This window comes from Uloborus diversus, chromosome 5, assembly GCF_026930045.1.
Source record: "Uloborus diversus isolate 005 chromosome 5, Udiv.v.3.1, whole genome shotgun sequence".
NCBI classification, from domain to species: Eukaryota; Metazoa; Arthropoda; class Arachnida; order Araneae; family Uloboridae; genus Uloborus; species Uloborus diversus.
Window position 1 is genome coordinate 13,409,915 of NC_072735.1, and position 27,979 is coordinate 13,437,893.

A 27,979-nucleotide genomic window follows, 5' to 3' on the forward strand; every position below is an offset into this window, starting at 1 on the left:
ACTTCCTGGAAAAATTAAGTATTCTTGACAAAAAGTTTCCTGAATTGCTACAAGTCGCAAGAATGCAGTCTTTTCACTGTTGTAAAAAATATTTTTAGCTCCCAGTTTAAAGATTAATTGAGCGCATTTATAAAGTGTATCGGCTTTACTTCAAGTACGGCCCGTCCATGCTAATTAAACTCCCAATGGGAGAGCAAAAGTGTGGACTGCATTGCTTTGCTAGATTTGCAGGCAAGTAAAATTCTCGTTACTTACTTGCAATTCTGGCATAGCTTTGGCCATGTTTTCGATAATACTCTGATGTTAACTTCCTTGATAAATCAGAATGATGCCAGGATATTATTTCCACGGACACAACTGGTTTTAACTGGGAAGATTTCTGAATTTTTCAGGAGGCTTCCAAGATAATATTAGGAAGGTTACCGAATTTTAGCGGAAAAAGATCCTAGAATTTGCAAGATATGTTACTGGCAGATATTGGGCACATCAGCTGCCCATTATTTTCCAGAAACGTCTCTGAATCGTTTTTATAGTGCATGTTATAGGAACTAAGACTGCGCACTCTTAAGAAATTCATTACAAGCTACCAGTACGGAGAAATTCTCACCTGCTTGTAAGGTGTGTCGCCTTCATCTCTGTTACGGCCCTTCTACGATGACTTATCCCCAATCAAGAGTGAAGCGCAGTATCTAGATATTGTAGCTTTACTAGAATTTCAGGCAAATAATTTAACAGGTATTTGCAGAGTTCCGGTATGTTAGGAATATGTCAAACTATTACTATAAACATGTTTACGTTTTCTTGGAAGTTGGTTTAGGTCAGAAACTAGAGTGGCTTTTTTTGTTTGAAGGTTTATTAATTGTGCCAGGTAAACTTAAAAAAAATTACTGACTTTTAGTTGGAATTTTTCTGTTTTTGACCAGATATGTTACTGACGGAAATTAGGCACACTACTGCTCAATATTTTACAGGAGCGCTTCGCTCTCGGTTTACAGTACTTCCCAAATTAATTAAAAAAACAAGAGTAAAAACCCTAAACAACCAAATCAACAATTTCGTTTTCGAACATTTTCCGAAACTTTGGGAAACAGATTTATTTGAAGCAGATCCTCCTTTTGAATCAAGATTTATGTAAAGTATATAACTTTAATTTTGTTGTGTAGCAGAACATAATTTACTTTTAAACTACCTTAAACGGCTAGTTATGAAAATGGTTAAGGATTTCTTTAATTTGGGTTATTGTCGAACTGCGGCGTTACAGCTGTAGTTCATGGTAGAAACTAATTCTGAAGGGGTTAGACTAGGTTGGAGTGAAAAAAATAAGTTTCAGAATTTAAAAACGCCTGGGGTCTCAAACGTTGCCTTTTAGCATCAAAAGGGTAATCTTAAAATATAAACCTTCTAGGTTAATATCTTTAGGTTCCAAAATCACCCCAAGAAAGTCCAAATTTGCAAAAAATCGATCTTTTTTCAACTTTTTTACGAAATTTAATCTACATAATTTTGAAAATGCTTAGAGGTGCGCGCGGACAAATTTAATTTTGTTTAAAATAAATATTCCCAATAAGTTTTAGGTCGATGAAGTAATTTCTCCAAATTTTTTAAAAGCCACAGAATAAAACAAAAATCGAATTTTTTCTTCCATTTTCACACGACCTTGCAGAACAAAAATAAGTCAAGTGCACACAATAAAAATATTTTCAACACAGAATCTAAACTTATTTATCAGTTAAATATTTAATTTCTTATTCAGATAATTTATTACATTACATTTAAGATCTCTTGCTATGCATCATTTTTGTATTTTTTATACAATAATGGTACAATCCAAGTAAAAAGCACACAACAAGAACAAATACTTTTGTTTACCAGTTTAATTTTTTTGTATATAAAACCTTTTATTACCGAATTTTCTATTACGCGAATCCGAATTAACTCGACTCAACTTGCAAACAGAGCCGCCGTCTTTTTAGGGTAGAGTGAAAAAAACGAGCTGATGTGTGCATCACATGACTTCCTTTTACACAAACTTAATGTTATTTCCCCATAATTAACAATTTTAATGTGGTTCAATAGTTAACTCTCTGAATATCACCAAGAGTGACCAAATTGAAACCAGATTTAAAAAAAAAGAATCGCCAAATTTGTCGCCAAGTTGGCGACAAAACTTGGCGACCAAAAAAACCTACGATATATCGCCAAGTGTCCGCCAAATTATAACACCATTTGAGTTTACATCGAAATAAACAACGATTCCCCCACCCCCAAAAGGGGCAAAATACCCCTTTTGCAGCATCCGAATGCAACCAAATACAAAAAAAATGTGCACAACTAGATTCCACTAGGAGTCTACGTACTAAATTTCAGCTTTCTAGGACATTCCGTTCTTGAGTTATGCGACATACATACACACATACACGCATACACATATACGCACACACATACGTACATACAGACGTCACGAGAAAACTCGTCGTAATTAACTCGGGGATCGTCAAAATGGATATTTAGAGTATCTGTACGTTCCTAGGCGTATATCCACGTATGGTCGGGTTGAAAAAGAAACTCAATATTCCTTCGGGGGTGAGCAAAATGGAAATTAAGGCCGATTTTTGAGTGAAAATTTTTTCGCGAATACAATACTTCCTTTTTGTAAAAGGAAGTAAAAATGAATTTTCGAATTTCGAAACGTACAAGTGATTTTCTTTGCAAATGAAAAAGAACAAAAAGTATATTACAACTAATGTTGCTCATTAATATACTCTGGTACAAGGGTCAAAGAACACAGGATAAATAACAATTCCGAGCAGAGAAGCTGAAATTATAGTGTATAATTTCTAAACATTAATGAGCATTGAGCAGCCATTTGCCAACTTCGTTGTTATTGGTTGTGACGTTGCGAACACAATTACTGGTGTGACAGAAGTTGTGATTCGACTTTTAAAGTTAAAACTAAACTAACCCATTCAGTGTTTGATTTTGTCTGCTGTATGCAAATAAACTTACTTTGAAGGAGACATTTCATGTACCATTTGAACAGAAAACCGAAAGGACCCACAAGTCTTTTTAGTAATTATTAAAAAAGGTATCAAAACCTGTGAAAATTCACCACTAGTGAAGTTAAAAAATATATTCTTAGAGAACGTCTCTTCAACTTCAAATGGAACAGATCTTAGCTCATATGAGCAATATATTTGTATGAAATTTGCTAAGATGTTTCATCTAGAGTTTGCTCATAGAACACTATACACTGTATACACAGTGCGACCACATTTTCACTCTAATTCTCGAAAATGTATAACTTTAAAGGACGGGCGGCAGTCCTTATCTGTCTGGAATACACTACAGTTTTTTAGTAGTAAGATTGCTTCAGCAATCTCCAGACGAAACATCATGGAAAATTTCATACGATTGTATAGTTGATGGGATTTAAGATTTGTTCCAGTCAAAGTAGAAGGGGTATTCTCAAAAGAATATATTTGTTATCTTAACCACTGGCAGATTTTTGCAGGTTTTGCTATATTTTCTGTTAGTCACTAAAAATATTTGCGTGCCCCTTTGATGTTCCGTTCAAATTTTGCATTAAATGTCTCAATCAATGAATGTTCATTTGCATACCGAGGACGAAATCGACCACTGTATTTGTTTTATAGTTTTAACTATAGACGGCGAATGACTCCTCCTGTCACACCAGTGAGAAAAGGATCACTTTTTAATGTTGTGATTGAAAAAAAATATGTATTTTGTGATGTCTCGCAATAACTTGTTTATTGAGCTCCTCATCATCTTCTTTATCTTTATTACTAATAATAAAGTTGAAAGTCTGTCTGTCAGGATCTCTGTCTGCCAGGATCACTGTGACACACACAGCGCCTAGGCCGTTCGGCCAATTTTCATGAAATTTGGCACAAAGTTAGTTTGTAGCATGCAGTTTGCACCTCGAAGCGATTTTTTGAAAACGATGTGGTTCTTTTTCTATTCCAATTTTAAGAACAAAATTATCATAAGAAGGACGAATAAATTACGAAATTATCATGACGTGGAACCGTAACATGGACACAAGCCAATTGGCGAGAAAATTCACCATGCATTATTTGCAAATATACAGGCAAACCAAAAGACTTTTTAATTTTATATTGCGGGCAAAAGCCGTGCGGGTACCACTAGTTACTAATTATAAAGCTCAAAGTCTCTCTGTCTGGATTTCTGTAGGATGTTTGGATCTCTGTGACGCGCATAGCGCCTAGACGTTCTGCCGATTTTCATGAAATTTGGCACAAAGTTAGTTTATAGCATGGAGGTGTGCACCTCGAAGCGATTTTTCAAAAATTTGATTTTGTTCTTCTATTTCAATTTTAAGAACATTTTCCGGAGCAAAATTATCATAAGACGGACGAGTAAATTACGAAATTATCATGACGTTGAATGGGAGAACGAATGAACATAGCCAATTGGCGAGAAATTCATCATCCATTATTAGTAAATATACATGCAAACCGAATGACCTTTTAATTTTCAACTACGGGCAAAGCCGTGCGGGTACCACTAGTAAGTTAAGTAAATGTATTTTATCTAGGGTGCTATATAAGAAAACCAGCGTGAATCAGGAATATCTTCTGTTCTTACGTTATCTATTAAAATTAATTACGTTGCTCTTCTAGTTGCTTAGACGTCGAAAGCCTAATACTTTACTTATGAAGATTAAATACCGATGTCTTTATATAACATTTAATCTCCTATCATTAATATTCACTGACATTAGGTAATTATAATTGAATTTCTTCGAAAATGTTTTTATCTTTTGCATTCAAAGTTATAAGTTTTAAGACTTACGCTGTTAAAACAATACAGTGTATTTGGGTTAAGCACACGAATGGGCTTTCCGATAAATTCATTAGAGATAACGATGTTGCATTTAAAAGTTAGCATATTACTCTTGAAAAATTCTACCGATACATTCTGTGTAACCTATTTAGTCTAATTCAGAATATTTTCTGATTTAAAACAGTCTGGAATAAATATTTTTAACATTATGTTACACATAATTCAATTTAATTGTAGTTCATTTTAATCCTTCTACAACATAGTTTAACTCTAAGCATTTTACGTATCATTGTGTCAATTTTGTTAAAATTGATTATGGTTAATGAATGCGATATTTTTTCAATTCTATTATATAGTCTAAAAAGTGTAGTTCAGTTTTATTATAGTTTAATTCTTATGAAAATTATCTGTAAATTGATGCCTATGTTTAAAAAAAAAATTTTTTTTTGTTTTTTTATATTTTTTAAAGTTTCAAGTGCTTTATCAAGTTTGACCTATGGCATAGCCAGCAAAATGTTACCTCTAAGTGTTTTACTGTATCCAAAACAGAAATATTTTTTAACGGTGGCGATTTCTTAAGCATCACCACATTACCACAACAACAATAACAATAACAATAATAATAATAATAATAATAATAATAATAATAATAATAATAATAATAATAATAATAATAATAATAATAATAATAATAATAATAATAATAATAATAATAATAATAATAATACCATAAACAACAACAACATTAATTAACACCACCACCAGAAATAATAATAATAAATAATTATAAAATATTTGTTCTAATTCTAACATTTTGCTAAGAAATTTTTAGGTACAAAATTTGAAAATGCCCTTGGAAAAAAAAAAGAAAAAGAAATCGTTAGTAAACTGCAGTAACAATTTCAGCTTTAAAGACTTAAAATATACCTCTACCCCACGCAGCATAAAGCATACAGAACTACTCATTTCTCTTTCATGAATTTATCATACCTCAGAAGAAAGTATGCCTTGAAAAATCAGAGAAAAAGGGAACAGAGGAATGAAATTGGATTCTTTGGCGTTTGATATCAAAAAACTTTTATGTGAAAGAAGAAAGTAATTTCAATACTTATATTGTGAGTCATGCATTTTTTATCAGTGTGTTTATATTTACTTCATTTGCAGTCCATAAATCTAAAATGACTAAAATTGTTCCTCCTGCAGATTTCAATAAAACTGGTGTTATTCTTTTATTCTTATTAGAATATTCTTACTTCTTAACATTGCTATCTAAAAGGGAATTAAAAAAAGCTTTTTTTTTTTTCTAACGTTGTTGAGTGATTTGAAATTATATTTACGCTTTTAAACTAGGAAAAATAAATAAATTAATAATGATACAGATATCTTTACTTAATTGCGTAATAGTGGAAAGAACAGTTATGGTTCAAATGTCGTCGTAATCGAACCGTATTTTAGAATTAGTAAAGATATGTTTGGCAAATGTTAACTGTGACAGCTTAAAAAAGAATACTCCAGTTATGGTTTCTTCAACTTGGCAATTCCCTGCGGGGTCAGGACGTCTTATTGAAACAATTAAATTACTAATGCAGCTTTACGTTGACTTAACTGGAGACAGGTTCTACAAGTTTTGTGTCCCAAATGTTTCTGTATGCATATAGTCTTCAAGTTTTGTGTCCCAATTTTATCTGTCTGTATTTAGTCTACAAGTTTTGTGGCTCAAATGTATCTCTATGTATTTACTCTACAAGATTTGTGTCCCAATGGTATCTCTATGTATTTATTCTACAAGTTTTTTGTCTCAAAGATTCGGTATTAGTCCTGTCAGTGATTGCTCAAAAGAAGGGTCTAGCGTCGTGGAATATGCGATATTTTTTGACTTCAGAATATTGTTAGGGGTAGTTAGTAAGTAAATATACTAAAAGTCTCCGCCCCTAAGGGGTGAGCTAAGACATTTTTAGTACGTTTACTTACTAACTACTCCTATCAATATTCTGAAGCCAAAAATTATTGCAAATTCCATGTATGCTACTGAGTGAACCTATGTGTGAACCTTTCGTAATGCTGCAAATATGAGCAGTAAAATGTCACGGTCAACGGTAGCTCCTTTTCCAACAAGACGGGCACCTATCACTTATCTGACAGACGCTCCCCATTTCTCGATTAACAGCTTTCTAATCGTTTGATTGGACAGGGGTTCTGATGACGACATCCACGTTCTTCAGTGGTCACTATGCTCTCTGAACCTAACTATAAACAATTTTTCATGGAGTTACACAAAAGATCGTGAGTTCGTACCACATGTGCCACGTTATTTACAAGATTTATGCCCCCTCCCCCCCCCCCCCAAGAAAAAACACTGTTTCATTTTCTAAAATTGATCTTGAAATGTTACAGCGAGCGAAACACAAATTAGACTTTAGGCAGCCAAAATACAAAAGGTATCATTTGATCATACGGTAAACAAAACTTGTACAGTTTTATTCTCTGATAAAGTCAGCGTTGTTGCTGTATTGGTAATACAGTCGAGTCTCGACTTGCGCGAGGGGTCTTGGAACGTATTCCACGTGCCAAGACCCCTCCCGTATGTGGAAATTTTACGTTGTGCAAAAGGGTATACAAAGGATTTTTTTATCTGCACACATAATTATTTTAAGCATTAGTAAATATCTCTCAGAATGTTTTATTCAGAAAAAGAGGAAGAAGATAAAAGGATGATGAATTGATCTGCTGATTCCAACACAAATTACAATTCTAAAAAAATGTGTTGTGGGCAAGGAATTCGCGTTAGCTATAAAATTCGTTTGCTTGTGAAAAACTCGCGTTGTATCGCGTAAGTTGAATCGTATAGCAGAGCGAGTCGACTATATGTTTGCTTCAGTACAGCTTCCAAACCCCGTAGGGAGTTGTGATATGTATATGTATGTAATTGAGAAAGTCTAGGATAGCGTGAAAAAGCTCTAATTCCTCAAAAAGTGCCGCAAATCGGAAAAGTTTGGGAACACCTGTTTCATTTCAAAAAAATGTAATGAAAAATTGAAAGGGTGGAAATACAGCTCCCAAGAATCAATGAGGAATCAGGGTAATCTACAGGTAGTTATCAAAATAATGGAAACACCTGAGAATAAAAGTGACATTTTTGAATGCGTTTTGTAAGTAATAAAGAATAAAACTCGATATCTGTTTTTTTTTTTTTTTTAATAATAGCAATGTACATATTCTGGTACTATTTGGAGGTTTAACGGAAGTTCTGGAAGTCTTGGATTTTTTTCAAGCACGTGAAATCCCGGACCTTTCAAATTATTAAAGAGGCCAAATTGTTGGAGCGCGTCTAGATGAAGCAAGTGTAACTGAATCATTTAAACTTTTCGGCGCATCTAAAAACACAGTATCTAAAGTCATGACAGCATACACACAGCGCGATAAGACAAACTCGGAAAAGCAAAATTGTGGGCGGAAAGATAAGCTCAGTGAAATAAACCGACGGGTATGTAGACGATTTTAATGTCCAAAAAGCAAACAACAGCAGCAAAAGTGACCACAGAACTCAATCACCATATAGAGTCACCAGTGTGAGCGATTGAAGTTAGAAGAACACCTTTATAAACAGAACGTTTACAGCAGAGTAGCGATTCCCAAATTTTTTCCCCAAGTGTTTGCATTATTTTGATTACTACTTGTATATGGACATTATTTAATCCTGATAATCTACTTATCCTTTTATTGCACTGTTACGATCGTTGTTTCGCGCAGAATTAAAATTTTTGAGCAATCACGATTGCTTATTGTTCTCACTTGAGAGTTTTGAATTCGAATGATTTTATTTCTCCCCGCCTCCCTCTGCAGCACCACTGTCGACCGGCCGCCTCACGATGCTGCTCCTCCAGCGAAAACCGTCTCCAGGTTGCGTCACTTACTTGCCTACACTTACACATACACCTACACACACAAACACATACACACACGCATACATATAGACACCTACACAAACACATACACACAAACACATACACACACAAACACATACACACACGCATACATATAGACACCTACACAAACACATACACACCCACAAACACACATACCGACACAAACACATACATACCTCCCACACACATTCCTACATACACACACAAATTCGCGATTGCGAAAAACATAATTTGAATTCAAGTTGACAAAGTTCAAATTATCTTTATTTTTATTTTATTTATTTATTTATTTATTTATTATTATTATTATTATTATTATTTGCATAAGAAAAATGCAATCAAGTTTGGATAGTTAGACCGTTCCCAAAAATGTATAACTCGCACGATTTGGGCATCCTACCGTTTAAATAACCTACACATTTTTTTTTTTTTTTCATATCCAGTGAAATAATTTGTTCCCATCCCCCTACTCATCAGATTGGCAAGTGGCATTTCAACCGAGAGTAATACCATTTGTATACAGCAAATTATATAAGATGATTCAGAAACGTGACAACAAATACACACAAGACACATTTATTTGCGATTTTCTTATTTTGAACCTATTCCTTTTCATTTTATCTACATTATTATATATAATAAGTTAAAAAATTAATTAAATCAAGCATAAAATATTGACTCTGCAGTGAGCTTAATCTAATTATCTAACTCTATTTAAAACTTTTTAATTACATTTTAACACTTAATTTAAATTTTATCACAAGGTTTTTATATAAATCGTAAGAGGAGGGGGAGAACAACTTATTTAATTTAATAAGTATCTAAAATTCTATCAACTTTTAGAAGCGGTCAATAAATTTTTTCAAAAACTGTTTTAATAAGCACAGTTAATTAGTTAATTATAATTTACTTGACTTAAATTTCAATTACCCATTTATATAAGTATTGATCATCAGTCAGTAATTAAACTCGTATTTTTTCAGAAAATAATAATTTTCGTTTGAGGTGACTTTATTTTCCCGTTTTATAATCAAACTTGTTTGTAGTTTAAGTTTTCATCGATGTCTATGCATTAATTCTGTTAATTAAAAAGTTTTTACTTTTGTATTTGCGTTTGCACACAATTAATTTCTACCAAAAGTAATAGTATAGTACAATTATTGAGGGGAAAAAAAAAGCAAATGCTTCGTTTGTGAAAATCTTTTTCACACAACAGCGTACAAAATCCAATTAGAAAACCTATGTTTTAACAAACAATAATTTCCTAAGTTCATACCTTTGGGTTGAAGTGGGAGCATGGCTTTTTTAGCTTAACTTTAATATAAATAAAAATAAATAAATGAATAATAAGTAAAAAAACACTAAGGGAAAACGTTAGGAGTAATTTCATTTGTCGATGTACTATAAATCTAAAAGTTCATAATTATTGAATCTAGAGTTAAGTAATTTTATTAACAATTCTGTACATCAGTGCCTGACTAACGTAAATCACATAATCGCTATTTTACATGAGGGCAGAAAATGGTCGCATGGTGCATACATGGCTATTTTCATAATATTGAATTATTACAAAGACTTTGTTTTTACTTCCTTTTACAAAAAAAAGAAAAAAAAAGGAAGTATTGTATTCCCAAAAGCATTTTCACTCAAAAATCGGCCTTAATTTTCATTTTGCTCACCCCCAAATGAATGTTGAGTTTTTTCGACCCTACCACACGTTACTCCCGAAATATCCATTTTGAAGTTTCCCGAGTTAGTTACAATGAGTTTTCTCGTGACGTCTGTATGTACGCATGTTATGTGCGTATGTGTGTATGCGTACGTGTGTATGTATGTTACATAACTCAAGAACCATATGTCCTAAAAAGTTGAAATTTGGTACGTAGACTCGTAGTGGGGTCAAGTTGTGCACCTCCCCTTTTGGTTGCATTCGGGTGTTTCTAAAGGGGACTTTTCCCCTTTATTGGGGGAAATCAACGTTAATTTCGATGTATACTCAAGTGGTGTTATAATTTGGCGGACATTTGGCGATATATCGCCAGTTTTTATTATTGTCGCCAACTTAGCGACAAATTTAGCGATTTTTTTTAAATCTGGTTTCAATTTGGTCACTGGATGTGATATTTAGTAAACTATTGAATCAAATTAAAATTGCCAGTAATGGGAAAATGACATTTAAATTGGAATAAAAGAAAGTCATGTGATGCACACATCAGCTTGTTTAGAATTACATTCATATAGCTCGATGCGGAATAGGATTCGACATACAATGCACTAATAAGCGTTAAGTCTCAATTTTTTGGACGTACCTCAGTCTGGCTCTGAAGTAGTGAAATAACAGTTCCTTTAAGTAGTTTAATTTATTGATTTGAGAACCTGACAATCCCAAATGTCTTTGAATACTTAACTTAAGGAACATTTATTATCCTATTAATTCTACAGAAACGAAAGTTTTTTTTGTTGTGTTAATCTCTAAACTTTACTATTTCTATCGCTTTGAAAAAGGCGATCTTTAAAAACCCCGAAACACGTATCTACAGTAACCAGCAGTTTTGTGCAAAAAAAAAAAAAAAAAAAAAAACAAAGTTAAACGTTGCTATATTTTATCTGAATTTTCCAGCAAAGGTTTTCATTCACCTTTCTGGTGAACATTCACCGGTGAAGGTCAGTTTTAAAACTACGGACTGCACTCAAAAACAAACGTAAATTGCATTCAGAAAGTATTATAAATTCAAATACATTTATTGTCCATACGAGTCACATATAATGCATCCCCATAACCTTATCCGTCTCATTGTGCACAGAGTAAACATTCGGATAAGTTCAAAGAATTTTTGTCGTCTGCGAAACAGACAGTAAATTTATGTATATACTTGTCTTTTCTGACTTCGAAGCATAAAATAAAATTCCTTTCTGCATTATTTCAAAGCAGTAATATTCTCCTGAGCTTTGAAAAATCCAAGAAGCTCAAGATATGTAACTCGAAATTTAGCCGTTCATCTCGCTGAATTAATAACAGGATTATATGTTTGAGGAAATCTCTTGGGATATAACATGCATTTGGAAAACGTAGAAGACGGTAGGAGTTATTGTACTTAAAAAATAAAAGAAGCAGAGTGGTTGAAATTAAGTACTAAAATAAAAATTATCTGGTCATTATATTATTATAAATAGAAACTTAGCATTGCGTAGGATGTTTTTAAAATAATTTGTGTGAAATGTGGTTTTCGTTACGGCTTCATTAAAACAGACTTTGAAAACACAAAACGTCATTATTTTAATAATTACCGTCACAAGTGTTTAAATGAAAGCGAGTGTAGACGACTTTGTCAAAGTTCAGTTTAAATTCATATTTTTTTCCGTAATTTAGTAAAGCACATACCGAGTTTGTCGAAAAGGAAGTAATTAATGTCGGTAATAGTTTTAAAAAAATGGTTCATTACAAGCTTTTGTCAACAAAGTGAACAGTTGGGAATATATGGGTCAAAAAGTGTAACTTTTGTGTCACACGCCTTTTACAGTAAAAACAATTATTTTAACAATGATTTTTAATTCCATCAAAAATATATCTATTTAAACATGCCAACAATGTTTTGATAATATTTTTTTTAGTATATTTTTGGTTCACAACATGTGAATTCTTCGTCCGTGGCATGTCATACACCTTGTGTGACTATTTATGTTGCTTAATAACTTGTTTAATTAAAAGTATATACTTATTTATTGATTGTTCCTTTCACAAGTGTCTCAAATACTAATTGTTTAAATATATTATTTCTTTAATGTGTTTTAGTTCGTTTAAGTAGGACAAGATGTCATGTCACACAATAAATTCTCATCCCCGTTACCTAAACACAAAATGCCTTTCCTCATTAATACGAGAGAGTAATGACATCAACTTTCATTTTCAATGATACAAGGAAGCCCCCTTGTTTATTTTCAGCCCTAGTTGAAGTTGTGATATTTTAGTCGAAAAACAAAAACATAGATTTTGCTTCAAAAACTTAGTATGGTTATTCTGACTTCTCACCTCCGTGAACTTGAATTTCAGGGATGTAAATTAATATTTAAAAAAAAGTGAACATGTTTTCTTATGCTTAACATGTGCAGATTGTAGCAACGAAAAAAAAAATTTTCCCTGGAAAATGTATATATTACGCCTATATTAATGGAAAATTCCTCACCTCCGTGACAGACCTTATCAATGTCATTGTTTCTGAGTTGAAAATAAATGATGGGGGGGGGGGGATACATCAATAATAGGCATTTTACCAAAATTATAAATTGCCAGTTTATCCTCAAATTTACTAAATACTATTTTTAATATGCATTTGAAACTACTAATTAAGCCCTACTTTAATTAAGAGAGCTTAACACTAGAAAGACGGAGGGGCCTGTGTGGCCCCTCGCGTAGTTTGTTGTTTAATAACTCGGATAACATCTAACGAAACTTGATGGAATTTTCTGACTTTTCATTATATGACACTATTTGAATACTTGTTTAATCATTTAATCATTCGCCTCATAGTACTGTTAATATTGATCCTTATGCCTAGAAAGACGGGAGGGGCCACAGTGGCCCCTAAGCATTTTGACAATCAAAAAATTTATTTTTTTCCTTTCTCCTAATTGTTGTAGCATAAAAGAATGCCATTCACTCTAGTTTAACCTGTAACTTCCTCTTTATGCAGCCGGTTGGATATCCAAATGCTATAAACAGTACCGACTGCTTACCATCCTAACGGCGGCCATTGCTCTTTGAAAGGAAAACTAATTCAACCTTTTGCCCAGTATAGAGAGAAAAACTAAAAATAATTTACTAAGTTTTTATTTAGTCATGAAAGAAGGTGTATCAGGCACGTGGACTTTCTCAGGAAGAATTTTTAAAACAATTCACTCCAAAATTGGGTAGTGCCACACTGGCCCCTTCAGTCCTTCTAGGTATACAGAAAATGTCAGTCGTTCTAGTGTTAATATTATATTTACACTAATTATTAAGATAGCTAATTGTTCGCACAAATAACAAACTACTGTGACATTAAATCGGAATCAATTTTTAAGTATTAAGAGTTTTAGAGTTTTTTTCTTTTTTTTTATTTCTGTGAACAAGGCATTTTTTTTATTTTTTTTTATTTATGAGTAAAATAATTCGAACTTAGCTGGACCATTGTTTATGTTTACTTCTAGTAGATAACACTTTCATGTAAAAACGAAAAAAAAAAAAAAGAAAACACAAGTTTTCGAAATTGAAAAATATTTGCGTTTAACAGTTACATTTTCTGGAGAATGACCCATAAAATAAAAAAAGTCGCTACCAAATCAGCTAATATACGATTCTTTTTTCCACTGTTGAAACATTTTTCTACCTCGACATTTGTTTCTTTCAAAGTAACGAAAAATGATTGCTTTTAGAACGGGGCATCTAAAAGGTAGGACACCACTGACCGCAACATTGAACGGAGATAACTGAATTGACCATCGCGATACCATGACACAGGCTATTTCCACTTCTACAGCTTGAACGAGAGAACATTTCTGTACAGGTGGTTATTCTTATCTCTCCACCAACTGTGGTGGAATTGCTTCAAGACTGACCACTGAAGTTTTAGACCAACTCTGATAACCCTTCAACCATTTTTGAACGCAGACGCTTGTTCTTTTTTTTTGGAAAACTTTGAAAAACATTTCCATGAAAACATTTCGAAACAATTATTTCGATCGCTACTAAGAAATTTTTTAACGCTGACATCTGTTCCTTCTTGTTTTCTGTTGCACACTTCCCGTCTTCCCGTCGCACACATTTTTAATTTTTTTACGGCACTTGTGGACAACTCTTTTGACTATGTAAAAGTAGTTTTACTGTAATTTTTGCAGCAATCTCGCGTGCAACCGTCAACTATGGCACTGTTTTTACCCATGGAAAGGCGTCTGTTTTTTTTTTTTTAATGGTATTTGTGATACCAACCGAGATTCATTGCAACACAAGTTTTATTAGTACCGTAAAGTGGTGCTACTTGAGCCTCCAGGGGCTACTTGAACCCATGAGGAAAAAAGTGTTTAAAATCCGTCCTGGTCCTATATAACTCAATGCGTAGACTTAAAAAATTTTCTCCATGACAGGTAGCAGTACTAGGTAAATGCTGAAGCATGAAACTAAGTTTCTGCTATTCCCGCATTTTTCTGATTGTGGTTATGATTGCAAGATGTCTAAGCAATTGCTTTTTGTGTCGGCAAACTTTCAGATGTAAGTTCATGGAAACATCTGATATCATCAAGGTCAAGATAGTTTTATGTTTGCATTCTATTTCTTAATAAAATAAAATTGTTTTAAGGTTATATCTAAATAATTAACCAGTAACTAATATAAGTTAGTAAAAAAGCACTGGTTGCCTTAAAATGGGGCTACTTGAACCCAGCGTTCAAACAGCCCCTAACCACATTTAATCACTAAATTATGTTATGTAAGGTTTGTAATCTTTAAAAAAAAAGAGGTTAGTTACTATTTATACATGTTTTATGTTTTTTGCAGATCTGGGGATAAAAGGGTCTGAAAATAAAAAGAGAACCCCCTGAAGTAGGATATAATGCTGATTATTTAGAGGAAAAATTACAATTGTTTCAAGATTCAACTAATTCCGGAGAAATGTCTTAGAGAGTGGCATCAGCCCATTTTGACTTAAGTATATCAACTCTAAAAAGAAAATTAAAAGATCTTTCACAAAACAAGCCTGGGCATACTGTAGCATTTAGTAGGTAGGAAGATGAGGCATTAAATAATATCAGAGAAAAAATGGAAACCCAAGCCATTAAATTGAGCGGTTTTCAATCTTTCTAATGTTTAAATAATGAGCATTTCAATTGGTTTCAGCTGCTGTTGGATAATGTTTCTAATTGAGAAATTATTTTTGCCCAAAAATACGTTTTTATGTATACGTTGGTTTTATATTAATTTATATAAATTATTTGCAATTTGTATAAATAGTTTGCTCAATAGAATGTACGTTTTGAGTTTTTTTTTTGAAAATCATTGGTCCTTCTTGATACCAACACCTGTTTTACACCTTTTTGTAGTGGATTTGCTGAGAGGGACCAAGTAGCCCCAGCGCAGGGCTACTTGAACTCAATTTTTAAAAATAGAAAAAAATATATAAAGAGTTAAAATTGTTGTTTATAAAAAAAAAGGCTTTAGGAGGTAGCAGAACGTCTGAAAAGTGATAAAAACAAGGTTATCAGTTCATATTATGGGTTTAACAAAGCATTCAGGGTTAAACTCGCAAAAAGTATGATATTTCGGGTCCACGTAGCCCTACCTTACGGTATTATATTGAGATATTCAATTAACTGGTACAGTACTCGCCACTTATTAAAATTAAATTCGTTCTGAGAGCATTTGATGGTATAAAACTGGGGCTTTTTTAAACTGGCAATCCTGCATTCAAAGAAATTTAAATTCTTTAAGATTTAAATCCTTAAATATAATTTGAAAAGGAATTACAATATTTAACATTTATTTTAAGTGTTTCAAAATACAGCTAAAATTTTAACGAAAACATAAATACATTTAAAAAAATACCCTAAGGTACTGAAGTACTGGTGTATTGTTGTGTGTTTAAAATAATTTGAAAGTAAAGATTCAACAGTATTTGAATGTTTATAAAAGTTTTTGTAACTTTCAACATTACCTGCTCTTTACTCGTAATGTCATCGTATGGCATTAAGCAATTTTCTACATCTACTGAAGAGAGAAAATTCCGCACTGGCAATTTTTCACCTTCCGAGAACGATTCCTTCTGTTTTTGGGGCGAGCTTAACATTGGAACTAATTATACCTTCTGCAAATTTTAATATATTAGGGGAAACCTGGGTGAAGTGAATACCACGGGAAAAGCGAACATTGTCTATTACTCCTAAATTGTTCGTTGGCCGGCCACTGCGGTGTCATAGCAAATCTCATCTGTTGCCGCTCCACGTGCGGCAAACACGTAGGGACGAGTTCGCGTCGCGCGGCGCCAGTGAGCGGACAGAGTATGTTATTGGGGAAAATAATATTAATTTGCAGAGATAAGGGATTTTTTAATAACTTTAATAGTATTTGTGACAGTTTTTTTTTTTTTTTTTTTTTTTTGTTATGACTAGGATTTGATGCATGAATATGTAGCTCTCAACTATCCAAATACAAATACAAAAGTGACGACCAGCAACAGGCTCTGGGCCCAGCTAGACTGGTCCTAGTCAATTTACAATCCCCAGTGAAGATCAATGGCCCTCTTAAAACTATCTACTCCCTTTGCTCATTACCACCTCTTCCGGTAAGCTGCTCCAAGGTTCCACTACCCTGCTAAAATGAAAATTTTTCCTAACATCCATGTTAGCCTGAAATTTAAATAGCTTAAAACAATGACCCCTTGTCCTGTTTTCAGTGCTAAACTTCAGCCCCGTAACATCTTTCATTTTAATAAATTTAAACAACTGAATCATGTCCCCTCGATCTCTTCTTTGCTCAAGACTGTACATTTTAAGCCTTCTAAGACTGGAAACATAGTCTAAGGGAGAAAGTCCATTGATTAGCCTTACAATGAACAAAACAGGCCCTAACACTGATCCTTGAGGAACCCCGATTAAAACCTCACTCCATCCGTAGACGACGAGTTTAGACACTATGTTTTTTATTAACTTAGGATAATCTCAAAAATGTACCTGTAGGGCAAAGTGGATTGGACAAAAAGGATACCATATTCACTTTACATGATTTCTGCCTAAGTAGATTCTTCCTGTATTTCTGCCTTAGCCCTGGCTAATGGGCGGTAACTTACTGAGCATATTCACTTTGCCTGGTCATGACAAGTCACTTCATCCGAACCTGGAAGTCATTCAATGATCTCAAGACAATGCTACCATTGATATCTATCCCCATGGAGTCTGAAACAACAAAAGATGTCCAAGGCAATGGAGTTCCCACCGCTTCATCCAAACCTGGATATATTAAGAACTACTGTAGTCTTTAAGTTTCACGACCTATTTCTCAGCCTGCTGAACCAATAACAACACGTAAATGAAAGCTACAAAGATCTACACTTCTGGCAAGAACTCCAGTAAAGGAAGATCAGGAAAAAAAATTTGAAAAAGCAAAAAAAAAAAAAAAAAACTGATGTCATGAAGGCGCTAGATGATGCTTCGACTACAGCTTCTCAGAAGAATATTAAAAAAACTTCTGTCAAAAAGACTGTAAATCAAAAATATCTGCCACAATACATAAGACTGCAAAAGAGAATAATATGAAGGTAGGGTAACAACCCCAGTAATCGGCACGTTAGGAGTTTGTTCTTAAACTTACCTCTAGTTTCATTTCTTAGAAAAGAAATATTTACTTGTACATATTTTTGTGTCAAAGAAAGCACAAATGTGCACATATTCAGTTCACTAAAAACAAAAATATTTGAATAGATATTTTTATAAAAATATATGTATAGAAAGTTACTAAAATCACCAGTAATTGGCACCTGATACCCCAGTGTATGACACCTTGTGATCCAGTGATTGGCACATGTTAATAGAACTGGAAAATCACATTATTTTTCACTTTTAGATTACGTACAAATTTCATCATCATAAGAAACATAATTAATGTTAATTTAAAGTAGGTAATTTTACATAACTTAATGTTAAACACACATCTTGACGTTAAAAACGTATTTTTTAGAAATAAAAATTTGGAATGATGCATGAAAAAAAATCGAGATTATTGCTGTTTCATCGGTCGGCATGCAGTTTTGATTTTAAGAATTATAGCTGTTTTCAAATAAAAAGGAACATTAAACCGATGATTCAAAGGGACCACAAAAAATGGAACAGTTTTCTACAGTTGCGCAATATCCGACTGTAATGGCCAAACATATGTTTTATATTGTTTTTTTTTTTTTTTTTTTAACGTAACAGTAGATTCAGGGGATTAAAATCAATAGTAGAGCCCATATAACATTTTTGTTGCAAGATATCAGAAATCAATCTAGTGACACATTGCACAACAAATTAGGGACTATAAGCGCATGTGCCAATTACTGGGGACTAGCAAAACTGAAGCACCACTAAATGGCATCCATCATTTCTTCAAAAACTCAAAAAGAAACAAAAATTTACTTCTACCCACTCAAAGTAACATCCTTCAACTAAACAAAACTTTGACAACCAAATTTTAAAATACATTTTAAGTCAGATTTTAATGGATTGGTGTGCATGCTTCCCTTAAGCCAGAGAAGAAGCTTTTGCAACAAAAATGGCTGATTCGACGCAAGCCACAATTGTTTCTCATTCCTATACGCTGCTACCATTTAGTAACATGAATTGAAGTTACAATCTTTATAGCAAATGTACATTCAGTTGATATATAGCCAGGGTCTGATTAACGCACGGTCCGGCGGGTCCGCGGACCTGGGCACCACAAATTTAGGGGTACCAAAATGGCTTAAATTCACTTACTTCCCTTTTTTTTTAAAAAAAAAAAAGAAGCTTATTTTACTTTTTCTCAATTTTAAGGAAGAAAGGCCTCAAAATTTTTTTAAATATCAATTCAAAAACTCATAAAGTTAAAAAAAATTCGCGTAAAGAAGTCGTTGTTCCTTAGCTCTGGAATTTCAAAAAAAATTTTCGGATGACATAGATGAACATTTTCCAGAAGAATTAACACACTTTCAAATTTTCGCAAACGTAACCCTTCTCCCCCCCCCCCTGGAGAATGTTTTAAAACTATAAGATCACCAAACATTACACATACATTTCCGAATGTGGATTCACTCCTGCAGTTTCTTCTCACCTTGCCTATCAGCAGCTCTTCCAGTGAACGTTCCTTTTCAATTTTGAAAAGAATCAAAAATCATTTGAGATGCTGCATTTTTCAGGATAACTTACAGGTATTTTCCTTATCGACCATTGAAAATTCTGTGACATCAAACATAGATTTCGATTATTTGATCGACACATTTGCCTCTGTTAAAGCCAGAAAGAAGCCTTTTTAAAGCTTGCTATCAGAATGAGTAAGATTTTTTTTTTTTGCAGTTTTAAAATTTTTTTAAACTCTTTTTCGCCTTAAGAGGCATTTTTAACTGTGATTTGTTTGGTGACTATCAAGTGTTTGGTATTCAAATACCAGATTTCCTTTTTTAAATGTAGTAATGTTCCTTTAAAATGTAGTTTCTGGTATGAAACATTGACTTTAAAATTGTGCGGATTTTCTCATGGGGGAGGGGTACCAAATTCTACTCAGGACCTGGGCACCAGTTTGGCTTGATCGGGCCCTGTATATAGCCTTCTACTTTTAAAAGATTGGATATGAATCGTATTTTAGGACGTTTCTGTTGGAACTACCAATCACTGGTGATCTGCCAATTACTGGGTGTGTTACCCTAGAAGGTAAGAAATATGATTGATGGCTGTAAGGTGCATTTTCTGTGCTGAAATGTACATTGAAGAAGATGATCAGCCAACGGAAAACTGCATACAATGTCGTATCTGTACTCAATGATGTCATGAAGAGTGTTCAGCTTTCGAAAATGGTGACAAATTTTCTTTGTGAAAACTGCACTAAGCAGTAATGTAGCAGAAACATGTTTTTTTTTTTTTTAATATGCTTTTATAGTTTTGGATGTTGTTTTAGTCTTAGTTTAATTTCTTTGTTTGTTATAATACTAACTGCAATAATTAGTATTGCAGCAAAAATGTTTTTGATATGTTCCATTAATATTCGATGTTTATTATATTTTGAAGTTGAATTTCTTTATTTGTAATAACTACAATAACTAGCATTGTAGCAAAAAAAAAAGTTTTTTAATATGTTCCTTTAATTTTTGATGCTTATTTTATTTTTAATGTTTAGATTCATGACAAATAATGCTGTTGTTTGCTTTTCCCCAGTATTGAATCCACTCTACTCGGGATGTCAGGCAAAGTTAATATTCATGCCATTGTTGAAAACTAACCTTATATCTAAAAGTTGAATTAAGATTAAGAACAACCGTTATTGCATTACGTAAGTTCATGAAATAAGGACTGATTATAAACATGTGCTTCAATTTCCCCAGTAATAACTAAACGACAATTATCAAGAAAAGCTTAAGTTATTCACGTTGTCCGGGTTTCCCCTAGAGTTTTCTTTTTCATTGTTTTGGATAATTTAGGGTGTGATAATATACGATGTCATACCTTGTGTCCTTTTTTAAGTTTCTTGTTTTCGACGAAATATATTTCATTAGGTTAAGGCACAAGGATCTCGCAAAATATTAAATTGGTTTCGAATGGACAAATATCTTATTCTATAAACAAATAGTAATTTTAATGGCTTTATTTTAATTATTTCTCATTTTAATAATTATTTCCGCCATAAAAATACAAATGAGCGCAAATAGTTTTTCTTGTATGCAGAGGGAATCATTTAAGCTTATAGTTATACAAACCTTACATTAGACGTTAACAAAAAAGGGGGAATTTTCGTAATTGTATATTTACATAGAAGTTAATTTCATTCCTTCTAGATTAACGATTCACTCAATGGATATTTACCTTCTACTTAAGAAACGCATGAGATTACATCCTTAGATATTAAAAACATTAGTGAAACTCTCCTGTAAGTAAAATACAGCCAGACAAATTTTAAAAACCGCTCTTTACCATACTCAAAACCTCTTGACTATGTTGTTGAAAAAAAATGAAATTTTTAAAGATTTAAAAAATACACAGTTGAGAAACGTTTTATTTGTTTAACTAACTGCAAGATAACTTTATTTTGTGCTTTGTCTTTCTCGCGATTATTTTTCAAAAGTTTTAAGTTTTAGTTTTGAGTATTCTAGTTTAAAAAGTGCTGAATTAAATCAAGTATTCGTAATGTTTTTTTTTACTAGTAATAGTATAGATTTAGCGTCTCATTTTTATCATCATAATTTTTAATTTGAAAGTAACATGTGCAAAAATAATTTTTGCTCAATTTGCTTTGAGACATTTTTTTTTTTTTTTTGATATTTGAAATGCTTCTATAGTTTTAAAAACTGTTATCATTTTATTGCGCCATCAAATTGCAAAACTGGTAATTAAACAATGCAAAGACTGATCATAGGAATATTCCAAGAAAAAATGTAAGAAGCCTTTATAACATCATTTATACAACATAATTATAAAATAATGCGATGCATTTTTGCAAATTAATACAAATAAATGTATTAGATGTTAATTATAATATTTAAGTACCCAAGATACTTCACGTTGTTATAATTAAAACTAAATCTGTGATAGGAATATTTTGTTCGCAGGATATTTAACGTTAATTTTCTATCAGTAACGCAATTAACTATTGTTTTAAGCGTTAAACGAAAGTTCCTAAAACGAAAAAAAAAAAAAAAAAACACTTTGTACATTTGTTTTTCGGATTCTCCGTAGTAGATAGGCGTAGTAATTATTAGATTTAAAATTTTCGGAAACCAAATACTGTAATTTACGTAAAATTCTTAATAATTCGTTAAAAAAAACTCTTTTAGTTTCTTAAAGGTGTCATTTTTTTAACCTCCATATTTTCGCTGTGAGAAATAAAATTTCTAAGTAATACAAAAAAAAAAAAAAAAAAGAAAAGAAAGACCGAAGAACTATTTTGAAATTTCAAAATTAATTTGAATTCTGAAATTTTGAACTCAAACTATGTTTTTTCGCAATCACGAGTTGCGACAGGACCCTACTCATTGGTTACTACCCCACTCACTTGTTTCTAGAAACGGCCCCTGTCCCTCCAAGCCTGCCCCTCCTCTTGGGCGGCTACGTGTGTATAGTTGTGCATGTATAGGCTTGTGTGTGTGCACATTGGCGAGAATGTATGTGTGTAATGGCACGTGTGTGTATGTGTGTGAGTGTGTATGAACGTGCGTGCGAGTAGGACATGGACGCCACCGACCTGGAGAAGCAGCTACCTGGAGGAGTCGCACCTGCAGAGAACGGTGGGATTAAAAAAGGAACTAAAAATCACGGACTGTCAAATGAAAACAGTTAGCAATCGTGATTGCTCAAAAAATATACTATCACAAGTAAAAAAGATTCAGACGTAACAGCTTCAAAATTAAACTCTTTGTTTAATCAAATTATTTCATGATGTCTCTAGTATAATTTCATTTAAGTACACTAAGATATTTTAACGCCTTTTACCCTTTTTATATCTTTTAATTAGTTTCACTTTCTTTTTTACTCTATTTCTTTCTTTTTTTCTTGGTTCAATTTTTGTTTGAAATGGTTTTCAAATGTTCATTTATCTGTTTGGAAGTTCAAAATCGCTTTTTCTATCACGTTACATGTAAAACATTTGAAAATATGCAAGACAAAATCATTTTTAAACATTATTGTTTGTTAAATGATGTTTGAACATTTTTAAACATCATTTTTAAACATTAAAGTCCTAAAACAGAAAGAGCTACGGTATGCGCCAACGTCGACAGATTCAATATCAACAGAAGAAATGTTAATCTAAATTTTTCGAGTAAATAAATTATGTATCTACTTTATTTAGTGTTATATGTATAGTTAACCTATTTTTTCAACCCATGTCTCTGATGATGAATTTTAATATTCAATGTAATATTTTACATTTATTGGCGATTAGGATTATTAATGATAATGCATAATCTTTAAACCAAATTTTGGAAAAAAGCGTTATTACTTTTGAATGCTTTTGCTTACAAATAACTTTTTTCATCATTAAAACTGTAGCATACATAAAAAAAGTCAGCAATGCTATTATAATTTTCGTTACATGTAACATGCTCCATTGACAGTATGATGCTACAGAGTAATTCTCAAATGTAACATTTTGGAAGCTCAAATGGATTTAAAGCTTAATTGCTAAGATATTTTTTTAATTAGGACGCTCTTTCAATACGTTGTTATTAGAAAGTCCAAACGTAAACACTTTTCATAAAAAAATCTAACATATTTTACTTATTTATTTATTTATTTTATTTTACACATACATACGAGCTAATTGTGTATATATATTCATGTGGTAAGGTAAAAGAGGACAAAATATACCCGCAAGCTTAAAAGAAAAATACAAGCCTTTTTTTGCAACTCTAAAACGAGTAGTAGAAATTCTTTATCAAAATAACAGTAATTTAGATGATACTTTGAGTTGAGCTCATATATATCTAAAACCATTCTAGATGAGATCTAAGTGACTCGTTCGAAGAAGCACCACTGCATAAACTAGCGGTTATTTGTTCGAATCCCTCCCGTGCCCTAGGTGATATACTTTCTTTTGCTTCTAAATAGTCCTAGGGTTGTTTTAGTCTTTAACGAGTAAAGTACAGTCGAACCTCGTTAAACCGCCCCCCGAAAAACCGCCACCCTCTTAGTTCGCCAAGAAAGACTGAAAAAAACCCATTCCGTATAGGAATGTAGTACAAATTCCCTCATTAAACCGCCACCTCACTGTCCGCCAACCGCCATTGTTTTTCCACGGAAACTATATACTCAGCATGTTAAAATAACTGTTTAAACCGCCATATTGAAAGCAGGACTAGAGAAGATAGACTATACAATGGATACTTTTCAATGCCCTCTATTCAAAGAATGTCAGACAGTTCAAAGTAGGGGCATTCCAAGGTATTTTTGACATTTATGTAGAGTCCGTAACGTGGCCTTTTTTGCCATAACTTTTTAATTTACTGTTTGATTAGCATATTATTTTATTTTGATCTTTTCCTACCAACACACCAGCTCAAATTAAAATAATTTGCAAATTAAACGGTAAATTAAAAAGTTATGGCAAAAAAAAGGTCACGTTACGGACTCTACATAATGTTAAAAATACCGTGGAATGCCCCAGTAGGAGATAAACCATTTACTAGAGCGTGACTACGTACACAGAAATCATGCATGTGCCATCACTTGCACCTGCCTCTTCTTGTTGCCCACAATGTGTTGCCCTTTACAAATTTCCCTAGATTAGTCACCAGGTAATTGTCCAGCTTTCTTTCGCTCTCTGTCAACATTCTTCTCCACCTTTACTTTCTGGCCATTTAACCATTAATCCGTCCCCGGCGAAGCTCAGTTCCCCAAGGAGCATTGTTTTCAACGTCTCCAAGAATTCTTAACCTGAGCTTATCAGCTCTTCCACGTTTCTACTCTTCATTTTAACATTTCGCCTTTACTCAGCTGTTCTCCACCCCTTCTTGGATCTGGTTTGGGGCTTGGGGGAGGGAGGGGGTGAGGCTAAACCTTTGACATCTTATGCAGGTTTTGCAAACGACTGTTGTTTCTTGTTTAGGTATCAGCGTTCTATAACGTCCTGCTCTCTCATTTCGCAGTGTAAAAATGTCGAAAACTATCTTAAGCGTGCACGAAAAAATTCTAATTTGTGAGTTTAAGGAAAAAAATCAAGCCGCAAGCCAGCAAACTATTGCCAATCATTTCTCCGATATTCTGGAAAAAAAAGTTAGTCGAAGAACCGTTGGAGATATTCTGCAGGAGAAACAAAAGTGGTTAGGATTAGAGAAATCATTACATACAGTCAAGAAGATAAAAACTGAGAAGCACGAAAATTTGGAAAATGCTCAACTCATGTGGATAACCCAAGTGAACGAAAATCACGGTGCTGTGACTGATGAAGTTATAAAGGAACAAGCAAAAATTTTTGGCAAAGAACTGAACGTTGAAAACTTTTCGTACAGTAACGGTTGGCTCGACCGATTTAAAAAAAGGAATGGCCTGTGTTTGCACACTCGTCACGGTGAGACTGCTACAGTTGATGTCGCAAAACTTAATGCTGGGTAAACAAAGCTAGCTGAAATTATTGCAGAGTACAACTTGAAAGATGTTTACAATATAGACGAATCTGGATTGTTCTTTGCGATGATGCCCTCCAAAACGATTTCAAATAAAGCCGAAAAAGGTGTGAAGAAGAAGAAAACCAGGATAACAACTGTGCACTGCACAAATGCTGATGGTAGTGACAAACGACTTTTAGAAGTCATCGGTAAAGCGAAAAAGCCTCACTGCTTTAAAAATTTTCGTCCGGAACTCTATGTGAAGTTTCGTTTCAATAAAAAGGCGTGGATGAATAAAGTTGAATTTACTGACTGGGTAAATGTGTTTAACAACGCAATGAAAATGCAAAAAAGAAACGTGCTGTTAATTCTCGACAATGCACCATGCCACAAATTAAAAAAAAAAATTGTCTAATGTGAGAATAGAATTATTGCCACCGAACACCACAGGAATTCTGCAACCAATGGATGCAGGAATTATCAAATCGTTTAAGGCCCATTACATACGGTTTTTGGTAAAGAAAACCGTGGAGGATATAAATGAAAATCGTAAATGTGATGTTACGTTGAAAGATGCAATTTACTTTGCAAAAAAAGCCTGGGACTGTGTAAGTGAGGACACAATCAAAAACTGTTGGAAACATACCGGATTGATAAGAGCCGATGCAAATGTTGACCAACAGATTTTTCAAGACCCTGCAATTACAGCTTTTAATGAAACATTTCAAGAAGCGAATGAGGTGCTTAGCCTTGAAATGAATGCGGATGAATTTTTAAACATTGACCATGACGAGCCAATATTTGAAGTGTTGACAGATGAAGAAATAGTTAATTTTTTTAAAGCTCCCGAAGTATCAGATCACAGCGAATCGGATTGTGACGAAGAGGAATCAGAACCAAAAATCACCGGGAAAGAAGCACAGGATTACGTCAAAAAACTTAGACTCTACTTCGAACAAAATGAAAAAAACTGACAGAGAAATGATTAACAATGTACTCCGTCTTGAAAAAAATGTGGATGAGCTATGTACCCAAAAAAAAAAAAAAAACAAAGCACTTTAGATAATTATTTTTTTAAACATTAAACTGGTTCATGCCGGTAAGTTTATCTTTTAAATATTTGTGTTTGGTTTATTTATTTTCTTAGTATCCATTTTCTGTTATGATTCAAAGATCAGTTGGGAAGGAAAATACATATTTTTAACTATATTTTCTTAATACCATGCATTTATGAAGGATAGGGGGAAACCTCGTTAAACCGCCACCCTCGAGTTTCGCCAACTTTTGGCCCGTCACTAAGGTTGGCGGTTTAACGAGGTTCGACTGTAGTTCAATCTCTTGAACAATGGCAGTCAATCTTCGCGTAGTGATAATTAACTATGGCTAATGTATGCCAATGATCTATGTAAAGAAAATCATTAAAGAGGCAATTTCCGAATTTTTTTCGTAATAAACTTTTTTCTCTTATTTACTTTAGATTAATCTTTTCTTTGTACATCAAATAACAATAAGACAGGGGAAGACAAAAATTATGGTTCATCATAATTGAAAAAAAAATGATAATGAATAATTGCGTTTTATAAACTTTTTTTGTTTGTTTGTTTCTTTCGAAAACTTATTTTATTTGGTTATTAGTGGTACCCGCACGGCTTTGCCCGTAATAGAAAAATTAAAAGGTTTTTTGGTTCGCCTGTATATTTACAAATAATGTGTGGTGAATTTTCTCACGAATTGGCTTGTACCCATGTTACGGTTCCACGTTATAACTTCGTAATTTACTCGTCCATCTTATGATAATTTTGTTCTTAAAATTAGAATAGAAAAAGAACCACATCGCACTTTCGAAAAACCGCTTCGAGGTGCACACCCCCATGCTACAAGCAAACTTTGTGCCACATTTAATGAAAATCGTCCGAACGGTCTAGGCGCTATGCGCGTCACAGAGCTCCTGACAGACAGAGAGATCCGGACAGACAGAGATCCTGTCAGACAGAGATCCTGACAGACAGAGAGAGATCCAGACAGAGAGTTTTTCAGCTTTATTATTAGTAAAGATTTGAGTAAGCATTTCTCTTAGATTATTTGCATATTACAATAGTAATGTTTTCATTTAAGCATTGCATCTACCCTTGTATCCGTCATCTTTTGATTTCCGACTCCAAAAAACGGTCGAAATTTTAATTTTAATAATGTATTGCTATGCTTATACTGTACCTCAAGTCTATGAAGTAGATTTACAATAAAAATTAAAATATTACTAATGCGTAAATTAAGCATTAAATCTACCCTGGTATCTGTCATCCTTCGATTTCTAATGAAAATTCCAAAAAACTGTCGAAATTATAAAGCACACAATTTACACAAGCTTAACATTCGCAGAATAGAATCTTTTATGTAGACGTGATAGAGTTGAAAGCAGTTTTTGTATTTAAATCCGAATTA